This window comes from Thunnus albacares, chromosome 14 (genome assembly GCF_914725855.1).
Source record: "Thunnus albacares chromosome 14, fThuAlb1.1, whole genome shotgun sequence".
In the NCBI taxonomy this organism is placed as follows: domain Eukaryota; kingdom Metazoa; phylum Chordata; class Actinopteri; order Scombriformes; family Scombridae; genus Thunnus; species Thunnus albacares.
Window position 1 is genome coordinate 30,010,872 of NC_058119.1, and position 13,863 is coordinate 30,024,734.

At 40.9% G+C, this 13,863-nt stretch overlaps 1 long non-coding RNA gene across 1 annotated transcript; it reads left to right on the forward strand.

The window, feature by feature from the left end:
• The first annotated feature begins 3,557 nt into the window (after positions 1–3,557).
• Positions 3,558–12,143, forward strand: LOC122996691. Its single transcript, XR_006407063.1, has 3 exons — positions 3,558–3,834; positions 11,832–11,870; positions 11,979–12,143. It is a non-coding gene; the product is annotated as an uncharacterized LOC122996691 (long non-coding RNA).
• The last annotated feature ends 1,720 nt before the right edge of the window (positions 12,144–13,863 follow it).

The window sequence follows — 13,863 nt, forward strand, 5'->3', positions numbered from 1 at the left end:
TTTGTTGAAGTGTCTCCAGAGTGTCTGGGACGGAGGCACGCACCCCGTCCTGCTCCCACATGTCTCCTCATGTCCCTCCTCCTCATCTACTCCAGCTTTCCACCTTCTGTAACTCCTCTGTCTTTTTATTTATTTATTTATTTATTTATTTAATGTTTATTTGTACATGAACTATAAACATCATTTATAGCCTAAGCTAGTTAGGCAATGCCTGTCTCTAGATGGGCCGTTAAAATACATCAGCAGTGAAATACATATGGAACTGCAATATACATACATATGTATTGTTATTCAGGACGCATGTTGCATGTGGAGCTGTGTGTTTTACAAATTTTTTAAATAAAACTTCTGTTTAACCAGTTTAACCAGTTCCCAGAAAGACAATCTTACTCTACATGACTCATTAGTTGTAGAATTTGCAATTATAACTCAACGATGAGTGAGAACAGCGGAAAAATCTGTGAAGCAACGCTGACAAAAACGCAGAATCAAGAATTAACGTGTTTGGCATGACAGAAATAAAAATAAAAACTACTAGTAAAACTAAACATACATCAAGTCACATACAGCACAAAACACAAAACTTGAGAACACAAACTACTCACAAACAATGATACAAAACAACAAGCAGCAGATCACTCGTGACTACACGATCAATCCCTCTTTAAAAACTGTTTGTTTGAGTTTAAAATGATCCCAGTCAGGATCAATTTTGAGTTTGTTTAAAGAGTTCCACATGTTGAACAGTTCCCAGTAGACGCACCTCGTATTACTGAGCCAGAAACCCAGAGAGGAACAACCAGGTCATTGAGCACCTGAGGAGTTGATTATTTAGACATTAATAGATGAATGTAAGATTAGCAAATTTAACAACTTGATCAAAACTAATTATTAACCAATTCCCCAATTCTTTTCTTTATTTTCCTTCGTTGCCACATTTAGTCTTTTGTCCTCTTGCTCCATGCTGTACTCCTCTTCTTCTTCGTGCTCCACCTTGAAATTATACAAGACTGTCCTCCCAAGACAAACGTGAGCGTCAGTCGTCTCAGCCTGTTCCCCAAAATACACAAATGTTTACATTCAAGTGATGTTTATGCCCTTTAGAAACTGTAGTAATGATGTCTGGAGCAAAGGAGGAATTATTATAGAATGACTAAACATTTACACAAGAGGTTGCCGTTCGTTTCCTGTTTCCAGTCGCGACTACCATCGTCCCCTAACCTTAACCACGTGGTAATTATTGTAACCACGATGACGAAGGTCCTAAAGGAACCACAATGTTTCTCCAACCTTAACAAAGTACTTATTTGAACATAAACCATGATCTTTCCCTAAACCTAACCAGACGTTAAAGGACAGGTTCACAATTTTTCCAGTGTGTCTTAAAACAACAGTCAGTTATCCATATGAACAGTTTTCCTCGCTGTAATCATTCCTCCTGTTCAAAAGGAGGCCAAAATCTGCAGTGTGTCCACACAGTCATTTAGTGCAAATATGCATTTAAAGTTGATGTGAAGCTTCTATTCAGCTTCAGCAGTCTGAGTTAGTCATATCAAGTGGATATCTGACACATTTACAGTCTTTTTTTTAGCATCAAATTCCCTCTTTGTGTTTCCTTGGACAGTGTTTCCCTGTTGAGCTGCAGGTGGAAGTATAGTAACAAAAAGAGGAACTTTGGCACTAAAAAGACTGTAACGTTGAAAGATATCTACTTGATTTGACTCATTTGGACGCTGAAGCTTCATATTAGCTTCAGATAAACTTTGAAATACATTTTTGCACAGAAGGAGGACTGTGGATTTTGTTTTTCATTTTCTATGTGACCCTGTTAGTCCTCTGATTGTACCTCTAAAAGATCTTTGGAATCTAACTTCTCTTCCTCTTCTTGTCCTCGTCCACCAGCTCACACTACTGCTGCTCCTTCATGTGCTTCCCCCTTCTTTTTCTCAACTAACGTCTCCATCTCCTTCACCAATTCTTCTCTTACTTTTCTATTTCCTACTCAACATCCTATTTCTTACTCTCTTTGATGCCACCTCCTCCTCCTCATCACCAACTCTTCCTCTCCATATCCTTCATCAACTACATTAGTTTTGAACTTAGTTGTGATCTAATTTTGGGACCATTTAAAGTATTAACTGCATGGGCTAAGACAGCAATTCTCTCTCCGTCTCTTTATTTTGATGGAAAAAAAAGTTAACGCACACGTTTACATCTTTTTATCGTCACAACCTGCCATCTGTTGGAGCTGGCATGCTGCTGCGGTACGTCTTGTACTACAGATTGTACTACTTTATATTGATAATGAAAACGTACTTTGTGATGATGCACACAGTTCCATCTTTGAAATCGTCCTTACGTCGTCACAACATGCAGGAGCTGGCAGTCCTGGTCCACTGTTCATCTGGTACTTTTGATTACGTTGTTTGTTTTATGAGTGTTTCACAGAGAGAGAAAGCCCTGGGCAGGTCATTTTCCAAATGACAAGGGCTGACGTTGGAATGACGAAAGTTGAAATGATATGATTTCTCTCGCCGAGCCTGGTGCACCGAGGCGGAAAACGGGCTCCTTGTGCTCGGCCGCGGTTTCTGTACTCCCTGAACCCTGAAATAATGACCCTTCCTTGTTCATTAGTGTCTACTCGGTCAATCATAACACATCAGAAATGAGTTTAGCATTCAGGCGCAGGACAATTGACCTTGTGTGTGCCCTTCCTCACCAGCGAGCTGTCACAGGGCTTCATCCAAATTGAGGCAATTAGCTGCGATGTGTCTTGCCCATTAAGCTGAGTGTCTCCACTGTGTCCTAATGACAGCAGCAGGACATGGCCTAATCAGTCCCGGCGTCTCCCCAGAGTTCACATCCACTCCTAGCTGGCACACCCAGGGAGAGCAGAGAGCTGGTGGTACCAGCCAAAAACCATCTGCAACCGGGCAGCACAAGCAAAATGTTCAGCAGCACTGATGATACAAACTCACACAAGTAAGTTTGTTTTGAGTCTAGAATCACAAGAGTGCACACAGAATCACATAAAAAGAGAATAAATAAATTACATAAAACAAAAAACACACAACAACAAATATATTTTTGTTGCTTATTTACACAAAGCTGTAAATAAGGAAAAAAGGTTCAATTACAGGAGAGGGAAAATAAGTCAGTCTCAATTTAAAAATTGTTTGGATGAGATTTAAGTATTCCACAGCAGCTCTGCAACCAATAGATGGATTATTAATCTTTGTAATAATGAGATAATCTTCATCCTGTGATCAGCTTTATTAGCTAAGTATGCAAATATACAAAGAATGCATCTTGGTGTCTGCTCCCACAAAGGCAACATAGAAGAATAAAGAATAAAAATAGAACAAAAGTAAGGTAATAATGAACAATGAAATAAACAAAATATTCAAATTTAAAATCTATTAACAAAATGGAATGATAATAGTTGTGAAACGGGATATAAAACTTGTGTTATGGTAAAGCTTTAGCGGTTTGTTTTAGTGAATGTCTTTTAGAAATAGGTGTGGTTTAGGCAGGCTGATGGAGGCACACTTGGGGAAGGTGACTCTGACTCATTCTGACAGAGTTGCACCTGTGTCGAGATCTATTTGGGTTTGAGTTGGCACAACACGAGGAAGACGCCAAAGGCAAGACATTCTGGAGACAAAAAACAGAGTTTGTCTCACACACCACCACAAACTGTAAACACCTTTTAAACTGAACGTCCACATTGAACAGTGGGCTGGCTGACAAGACCGACGCAAGAGCTCCTGAGACATGTCCAAACAATTCGCCTGGTCTGAGTGAGCTGGTTGCGGGAAGCAGAAACGGTGGCCTGTGAGTAAACCACACACACACACACACACACACACCCCAGATAGGAAAGGTTACATTCATCCAGGGAAGTCTAGGTCACATTTTTCACGTCTAATGCAACTCGCAGGAAGAGGTACTAGGTTACCAGCTTGGTAGCCTAAGATATTTGTAATTTTTACGAGCCTGGGTTAGCATAGCAGCGTAATAATTGTGGTGCTCGTTGTAGTTTTAGTTTTTGTGTCGCATGGTGTATATGTGCTCTGGTTCTAATCGCATGTAGTGAGTTTTGTTGGTTGTTAGCTCAGCTACACTAAGCTATGCTAAGCTTGCAGGAGACTGTTACGGTAGCTAGCAGTAAGTAAGCTAACATTATGCTTGTGTGTGATTCGCTCAGGCAGTGCATAGTTGTACTAAGGTTTTGGTTTTGTGCCGGAGTTTTGACGTAGTGCGGTGTCCTTTAATGGCTTGTGTTTTGGCCATGACACTTTATTGGGTCAAGCGCAACCTACTCTATGCTTGGGTTATTGTGCGCCTGGCTGGTTATATTATCGTATTTGGCTTTGTGTGATTGGGTTTTGATAATTAGCTTGCAGGTGCTAACGTATGGTGGTTGGAATGTTGTGGAACATCGTGGTTCAGATGAGAATCAGTTTGTGTTTTGTGTATTCCAGTTAATCTGCATTGTTGTTTCTATATGATAACTTTGTTCACCTCGAGCCTGTTTGTACCTTGTATTATCCCCTTTTTGTGTTCCAAGCACTGGTAGAATTGGAAATGGCACAGTTTGAGCCAGAGGAGTTTTTTTTAAACCGATGCTACGCTTAGCTAAACTGAATAAATCTGAACTATGGATACTGATGGAGTATTTGGAGTTAGGTGCCCCTGAGGATGCTAAGAAGCCAGAACTCATGCAGAGTATATTGGTTAGCTGTAACCCTGAAGAGAAAGAGAGGGAGTGTGAGAAAATGAAACTTGATTTTGAGAAAGCTAAGCTCGCTTTAGATTGCAGATGTCAGGAACAGTGAGAAACCTTTGATGTAAATAAATGTTTTTCTTTGGTGCCATGGTTTGATCCTGAGAAGGTTGAGTTATTCTTTGGGATGTTTGAGAAGATTGCTGTGCAGTGAGACTGGCCTAAAGAGGAGTGGGTGACCCTCATACAGGGTTCTCTAACAGGGAAGGCCCAGGAAGTCATATAGACAGCGGTTCAGGACAGAGAGAGAACAACTGGGACAGACTTATTTGAACTTTGCACAACAACAAGAAGCAGCTTTTGATAAGTGGCTAAGACCTAGTGAGGTGTATGATTTTAAGGAGCTGTGTGAGTTGATCGTGTTGGAGCAGTTCAAGCAGAGCCTGCCAAAGGTCATGCAGACATACTTTAAGGCTGCTGAGGCAGCTGATAACTATGTCCTCATTCATAAAGATTCATGGCGTGACAAATCCACTGATCAGGTTAAAAGGACTTAAGGGATTTTGAGAAACGCCACAGTGATAAGAATAGTGGTAGTTGGCGTCCACCTGAGAACTCCCAGAATGGTGGGTGACAACACAAGCCTTCTCCTTTCCCAGGAGGCATCATCTGTCACTATCATTGTAGACCTGGTAACATTAAACCTCGTTGTCCAGCTCTACAGAAAAAGAGAGACCTCAAGAGCAGAAGCTGGTCGTTCTGTTGCTTGTAATCTCATTGGTTTGAATCCAGTCTAAGAACATGTGGAAACTGTTGGTAAAGCAGACCTGGAAATGTTTGATGGTTTCCTGTCTGATGGGATGGTTGCAGTTGAGGAAGGGGTAGCTGAGCTTCTCGTTACAGTTCTCAGAGACACAACATCAGGTCAATCTGTTATGGTAGCTGGTACTATCGATCTGCACACAATGGCTACCTTGGGGACATCTGTGTCTATTGAAGGTTTTGCTTACAGTGCTGTTCCCTTGTACAAGGTGTTTCTAAGAACAAATATTTTTGTTGGATGTGCTCAGGTGGGAGTCAAGTCAAGATCCATAGAAACCTACAAGATGAGTAAGCACAAAAACTCCAAGGAAGAAGTTAGTAACATGCATGAATGGCCCTGTTTACACCTGGTATTAACATGCGTCTCCACATGCGTCCTGAGTGACCACTTGTGATAGGATCTCACTTCCCTGCTCTATATGCAAATAAACACGGACACCATTTCCATTCGCAAAGACCAAATTTGTTCGTTATTAACCGGTAGGAGGACTGGGTGTCCGCTCCGTCCAAAACCATGTTCAACTTGTTTTATAACAGAATAAAGAAATATACAATGCAGCGTACCCCCTCACAAAAATCAAATGCCCATCCTATTGATTTTCTCTAGTGCCACATCGGAATATATATGTCATGTGGGAGTAGCAGAAATGGACTCAAATGCAAAGACCGACACGCAGAGATCGCAGGGTTGACAAAAATCTTCTTTAATGTTGAAATGGTCAAGGACGGAACAGGGCAAAACAGAACACACCGAACAGAACAAAACAAATGATCCAACAAAGACTGAACAGAAAACCAGGATTTATAAAGTGACTGAACCAACGAGGAGATGAGGTGCAGGTGGGGAGATGGGTGGAGAGCTCAGGAGAAGGGGGGGTCAACAGACAGCTACATGCATTTGTGTGAACCACAAGTGCTGAGAAGCAAATGCAGGATGCAACTCTGAAGTAGCCCCAGTTTGTGACTCATACATTCGGGTCACAGAGGTAACCATCGGTTTCTCTACAAGGTAATTAACCATCAATGTTTGAAAAACCCAGAAGGTCATTAGAAACACTTACTGCTGTTCTGACAGTATTTCCAGCATCCCCAAAGTCTCTTATAACCATCTGGATGAAAAAATTTGTTTGGTGCACGATAAAAAAAGATTTTACATCATTTCCCAAATCTGTTTCCTATCCAGGTAGCTGACAGGCTGCCATCATGTTTTGATACAGAAAGAGAGAGGAAACAGATTAAAAAACTTTCTTATGATTCAGCAGGTGAAATGTTTTTGTCATCCACATGGCTAGGGTTAGGGTTAGGGTTCTTGGGGGAAATATCTTCAAAACAGCAGTAAGTGTTTTTAAACGACCGTCTGGGTTTTTCAAACATCACAGATTAGTTTTCTTTTAGAGAAACCAATGGTGACCTCAGTGACCCGATTGTACATGAAGGGGCACAAACTGGGGGTAACTCTGGAGCAGATTCACCATCATGGAAAACAAACAAACAAAAATGGAACTTTTCTTTCTTTTTTCCATAAAAACACTCATAGAGCATATATACAACGTACACACAACATGTAATTTCTGAATAGTCTAACCTGTCCTGAAAATAACAGCACATGGTTCTACAAATAGTGTCTGTGCCATAAGCCTATAAATGAAGGAAATTAATAACAAGAAAAAACATCCCAGGATTCAAAGAGTTTAGGGTGAGAACAACAATAAAACATCAGTAAACTGGACCAGAATGCTGGATTTGCCCTTTGAGCATTTTTGCTGGAGGGCATCTTACAGATCAGCAGAAATGCATTCTTCTGTCCAACGGGGGGATTTGTACTAGCAACACTCCCTCTCCTGTAACCTCCAGGCCACCGCCTGAGCGCCCTGAATGGGATCTGCACTGATGAGATTCCTGTCCAGTTGACCTCCCCTTGTCCTCGTTCAGTTGAAACATCCCATAATACACCTCATTTTGTCCTGACCTCACGTGGTCCGAGGTTGTTGGGTTATGTAAGCTCTCTGGACTGAATTTATACGCACAGATTCTTCACAGAGGATATAACAGGACTGATTTCAGTTTAGACATATTACAACACAGACATCATGAACACTGACTCATCTGTTTGTCATTGTGTGTAGTCAGATTAACGTGTTGTGAGATCAATCATATTGTTCATTTATTGTGCATTTAAAATAATGTTTCACCACGTTAAAAGAATCGGCAACATTTACATTAACTATGTTTTATGTTATGTGTTCAAACATATCAAAACATCATCTCATATTGTGTCTAACTTTAGTGGATCATAACATATCAGGTATGGAATTCATCTGCAGATGCTCCGGTTCAAGATGAGACCAAACTTTTCTATGGATGTCAGTTCCTGAGCCATGACTAAGGCCAAAAATGGTGAATCACCGCAACCACAAGGTCCTTGAGCAAACAGTCGTAAATGTGCACAAAAGATATTAGGCTGATGGATTTAGTAGTATTCTAGATTAGCAGCAGACAGATACACACACACGACCAAACACATGATCTCCTTCCAGGCTTACACCTGGCGGAGATAATAAATCAAAATCAACATATTTAAAACTCGGTTTCCAGCTCAGGAGTTTTGCAGGAGCTCAACAGTCCAAAAAAACATCTCAACAGCTCAAAGAAACGTCTCAGCTCTCAACACAGAGACAACTGTATCTGAGCCGAATGACAAAGCTACGACTCGGCTTAACAGGCAGGTTTTAGCTGCTTGTGTGGGACGGATATCAGTTACTGTCTGTGCAAATTCACTATGGAATTACACGTTTCCAGCAACCTCTCATCACTGGTAAACATGGAAACAAGACAAGAGACGTCCTGTCAGAGGAGTCGGACCTGCAGGTTGTTCTCTCTCCACATCAACAGCAGCTCACATGTCCCATTAAAATACCTGCAGCCTGTTTGTTTGTTTGTCTTTAATATAAGCTCATTTTAACTGAAGAAAATGAAAGAATTTTAATTGTTTTCACTGTTTAATTTAAGTAAAATGATCTGTAAAGCAGCGCAGCACCTGTTGCAGGTCATGCAGGTTGTTTTGGGGTTTAGGGGGCTCGTGGTCTACTGAAGTTTGGGAACCACTGTTTTAAATCCATTAGGCTACTTTCCTCCAGCAAATCATATATTGTTAGGAAGTAAGGATGGAAGAGAAGAAGGGAGGAAGCAAACAAAGCTGAGAGAAGATAAAAATGAATGAAAAAAGACGAATGAAAACAGAACAAAGTGAGCTACAGAGCTTGTTTTTGTACAAGCGTTCGTGCCTGCCCGGTTTGTGTGTCTGTGTGTGTGTGTGTCTTTCTGCGGGTGAAATAAAAGCTTGTCTTGTTTGGCAGGCCACTAACGGTGAAAAGGCTAATAGGGCTGACCTGCCGCTCACCCCGAGGCAGCAGAAACAGAATGAGAAAGAAAAACAGAGAGAAGAGGAGCCGGTATTCTTCTTGTGCACGAAACGAGAAGGGTGAACGGGGGGACGAACCAGCGCCAGGTGGCAGATTAGTGCACGTTGTGCCCCTCCGAAGAATGGAGGGAGAGAGACGGAGGAGGGAGGAGAGATGAGGCTCCTGTTAACAGAGCTGCTGATGAGAACAGAGGGCAACAGAGGGGAGAGAGGAGATGGAGGCAGAGGAAACGTCTGCACGTGTTACTGTAAGATGAGGAGATTTTATTCCTCAGTTTATTTACATTTTAAACATATATCAACATAAATAAATATAAGAACACAATACAGTTTTAGAAAAAAGACAAAAAAAGACAAAATACTCATGAAAAAGAAAAAAAAATCACTATTATAATTAAGAACCTATAAGAAAAACAAGGACATTTTCTATCTGTCATGTTTCTAATCTTCTGATCATTTCATACATTGATTTAGTTAACAAATTCATCCATACAATGAAAGTTTAATTAATTGCTTTAAATTCTGTTTCATCATTTAGGAGACAGACTTTGGGTCCTAGGAACAGAAAAGCTTTAAGATTTCTTCCCACAGTGGAGAAACAACAGTACAGTTCTTTATTTTCATTACATTTCCAACATATATCATTTTCTGAAAGATCCTTTTTAATTTACAAGGGGTGAAACAGAATCTGTGCACAACCATATACAGAATATTTAGCTTTAGCTTCTCTGATTTTCTTTCCAATATCTGATATAATATTTGACCAGGAGACTAGAAGATAGACGAGTCGCATCAAACTGCATCATTTACAAAACAATAGAAACACAAACTGTCAAACATATTACAGTGGTATTTTCTGCTTTTGTGAAATCATTACCCAAAATTGAGTGATTTTTTTGGCCACTTGGGGGCAGCAGAAACAAGTCGTGAGGAAAACCATAAAGTCAACTTGTTGGCAAACAGTCGTTTGTTTACACAACTGGCAGTTAAATAATCATTCTGTTGATTTTCTATATGTTTGAAGACAGAAATAAGACAGTTTAAAGAAAATAAAAGCTTTCAGATGAAAGTAAGTAAGTAAGTGACTGGTATGGTGCTAAGCTGTCAGAAATATAGCAAAGAGACGCCATGACTCAATATTTTTTATACTAACAATGTCTGATCTGTCAGTGTGTAACGTGTTGGTCGTGACTCGTAGTGATGAACCTACAGAGACTCTGCAGCTCCTCTCGGCTTTACGGAGCTTTATAGTGAGTTTCAGCTCATTGTTTATCTGTCCGGCTGCAACTTTACTGTTCTGGTTCACTCTCAGCGTCTCATAGCGTCGTTCTCAGAGAAAAAGCTGTAAAAAGTCACTGTACACTACCTGCTCAGCACCAAACAGACACAGTTAGCTGTAGACTAGCTGGTGAACATAGTGGAGCATTTAGCAGCTAAAGAGCCAGATATTTCCTCTCAGGAGTTGGTGGAGAACAAAAACAGAGCTAAAAGAGAGTGAATATTGGACTCACATTCACCAGGTGGACAGAAACACGACTCCACATGAATGATAATGTTGCTCCGTAACTGCTGGATGTGGAAACAAGCTTTGCTAACAAGTTCAACATATCTTAAAGCTGGCTACTTATCTCTGTTGAAAACTAGTATACGAAACATCAGTTAATGCAGGTTTAAAAGTAATCAAAACATACTGTCAGCCGGCTCTTAGTCCTGTAGAGTCTGGAGTCAATCAATAGATTTCAGTTAAGGCAAGTAAAAAAGTAAAAGTAGATGAGGATGAGGAGGGGTGATGGACTGTGTAACAGCAGGTTTAACTCTAAGCAACAGATGAGGTCGACACGACTTCCTGCAGCCATATTTGTTGTTGTTAACTTGTCGTCTCAACACACCTCCGAGTTGATTGGCACCCGACCGGCTTCTCCTACTTAATAGCTTGAGTTGTCGGTCGCCATGGGGACGGTCGCCAAACCAGGAAGTGATACCTTATAATAATCACTGATATGTTGTTGTTGTGGAAACAAGCTGCAGCACTTAATGACGGCTTCTTGTCTCGCTGTCACTGCTGCAGTCACGCCAAGAGCCTCGCTGCTTTCATCAGCTCAGTCAGAAAGAGAGAGGGGCTGCCAGCTACTGACAGAGCAGGGACAGCCGGGAGAGTGTGTGTATGTGTGTGTGTGTGTGTGTGGTTAGGCATGTGGTCAGGTTAGTTAGGTTTATGTGTGTGTGTGGTCAGTAGACAAACCAGATCACAGAGCTGCTGCCTCCTGTCTCAGGGATGGACTCACTGATCCCAAACACACACACACACACACAGACACACACACACACACACACACACACACAGACACACACACACACACACACACACACACACACACACACACACACAGACAGCCCAGAAACAGCCAGCACTTTTTTAAGTGTTGATGTTTTAACAAGACAAACACTGATCAACGTCTCTGCTGTCAGACTTTCGTCAAAACAACGAAACGGACAGAATGAATCACTTTATTGAAGCAAGTTGATCGAAACTGACAACTTTTCAAAACTACTAAATACTGAATGTGTGAATTAATTATTGGAAAATGTTAATGAAATGATTCACAAGGCTTTTAAAAATGTTAAAAATGGATTTAGCTCCCCTGTTAATATTTATTAAAGTGTGAGAGTGATGAAGAATATAAACAGTGACGATGTTACATAATGTGGATTAAAGTGGATCCTTCCTAACAGCAATAACTGTCTGACATTATTATAATAATTATTGTTATTAGTATTATTATAAGCAGTGATTTTTGTATTATCATTATTTATTTAGTTTTTGTTTGTTTGTTTGCTTGTTGTCGTCATGTTTTGAACCAGGACCTTCAATATTTGGATGACGTCGCTCTTGGAAATTAGGTTTGTCAAATTTAATATTCTTCAGTTGTTATTTCAAATGTATCAGATACATATTTAGTCAACTTTTTTTTTTTTTTGCTGTTCTCATGCGACAAAAACATCCAACAGATATGTTCAGATATGTCGTGGGTCTGAATCTAAGGACCAGAACTTCCAGAACCGTCCCTGAACAAACACCAGCGACACAAACTTCCACTGATGGAAGATCCCAACGAAAAGAGGAAGTAAAGTTCACAGAAGTGCATTATGTAAATAAACAATCACTAAACAATATTTCCATTTATAGAAAGATGTTTGATCTTAACATGAAACCTACCTGTACACTGTTCTTACTACATACTGCTGTGAAACTTGCTGACAGTATCAATACCACCAACCGTTTCCATCACTGTCATAACCATGATTATCATTGTGAGCACAGAGCAGCTCTCCTGTTTGATTTTATTTAGGACGAAGCTTCTGCAGGTCTCACAGAGGCAAGTTCCTGTCTGTCCAGCTCTGACTATTCTGGACAAGACTTTATATTAATATTAACCATCAACCTGCTGTAGTGTGGCTGACTTACAGGTGTTTAGTTGTAATGTAAACTCCCTGCGTCAACATCGCACAGATCATGTTCTTCCTCACAGGTCTTCAGGTCTGCTGGTGTTTGTTAGTAGCGATGAAGAGAAGGAAGGCCTGTAAGAGCCTGAATGTTATTATGTTTTATGTGCATTTAAAACTTATCTGCTGCCCAACACCCAGCAAACACAAGGTAGAGCAGGTCGCCCACTAATCGGAAGATTGGCGGTTCGATTCCCGACTCCTCCAGTCTGCATGTCGAAGTATCCTTGGGCAAGATACTGAACCCCAAAGTGCTCCTGATGGCTGCCATCAGTGTGTGAATGGTTAGTTCTCTCTGATGGACAGGTTGGGACCATGCATGGTAGCCCCTGTATCAGCGTATGACTGCGTGTGTGAACGGGTGAATGTAGCTCGCAGTGTAAAAGCGTTTTGAGTGGTCAGAAGATTAGAAAGGTGCTACACAAGCCCATTTACCATTATCCAGATAACACTAACTACAAAGTTCTTACACTCAGAAATAAACTGATCATTTCATCAGGAAAACATCATGAATTTATAGTATGAATGTTTGTGTAGAATCTGAGCTGCAGTTAAAGTCATTTCGTGTCTTAAACTTTGAACAACCAACAGTTTAAACGGTTTTTTATATTATTTCTTATGTAAAGTCCAACAAAGCTGCAACATACAGACCACTGCTCAGTGAATTAAATCCCAGGTGATCATGGTGTGAAGTCATTTAACTATATTTTAACACTGATAGCAGGATTTAAAGAAACGCTGATGATTATGGTGATGATACCGTTACCTACGATAATCATGGCAGGAAAATTTGATGCTGGCTCATCTCTGATTTACTCCCATAAAAATTGTCACCATAGTAAAACACTTTAGGAATGTGGAGAACACACACACACACACACACACACACACACACACACACACACACACACAGCACCCAGTGGTTAGTGGTTACCAGGCAGGCTTACTGGTGCGGAACAGAGGACCAGTAAGGAGGTCTGAGATGCTAACTGACAGGCCCAGTGTCTGACGGGGGCGGAGGGGCCTGAAGGGGGCCGTGATGGTGGTGGAGGTGGTGTTCTTATTAGGCAGCGCTGCGTGGGCTTTGACCTCTCACACACTTCATGAGTTCACTTAATGAAGCCGCGAGCCGCAGCGCCTCTCCGCTCCCTCCACACTCATCTCTGTAGTATGGCCGCAAGAATCAACAGGTTGTGGTGTTTATAATATATAAATCTGCTCAGAGCCATAGAGTTGGAACACATGAGAGTTGTAGTTTTAATGCCACAGTTGTCTTGTGTTTAAACATGGTTTAAGGTCAAAATCAACACTTGATTTTTGACCAATTTCTGTGATTCATTTTGTTGGATGAAAGACACACAAGAGATGCTTCTTAAAAGTATAACTGCAT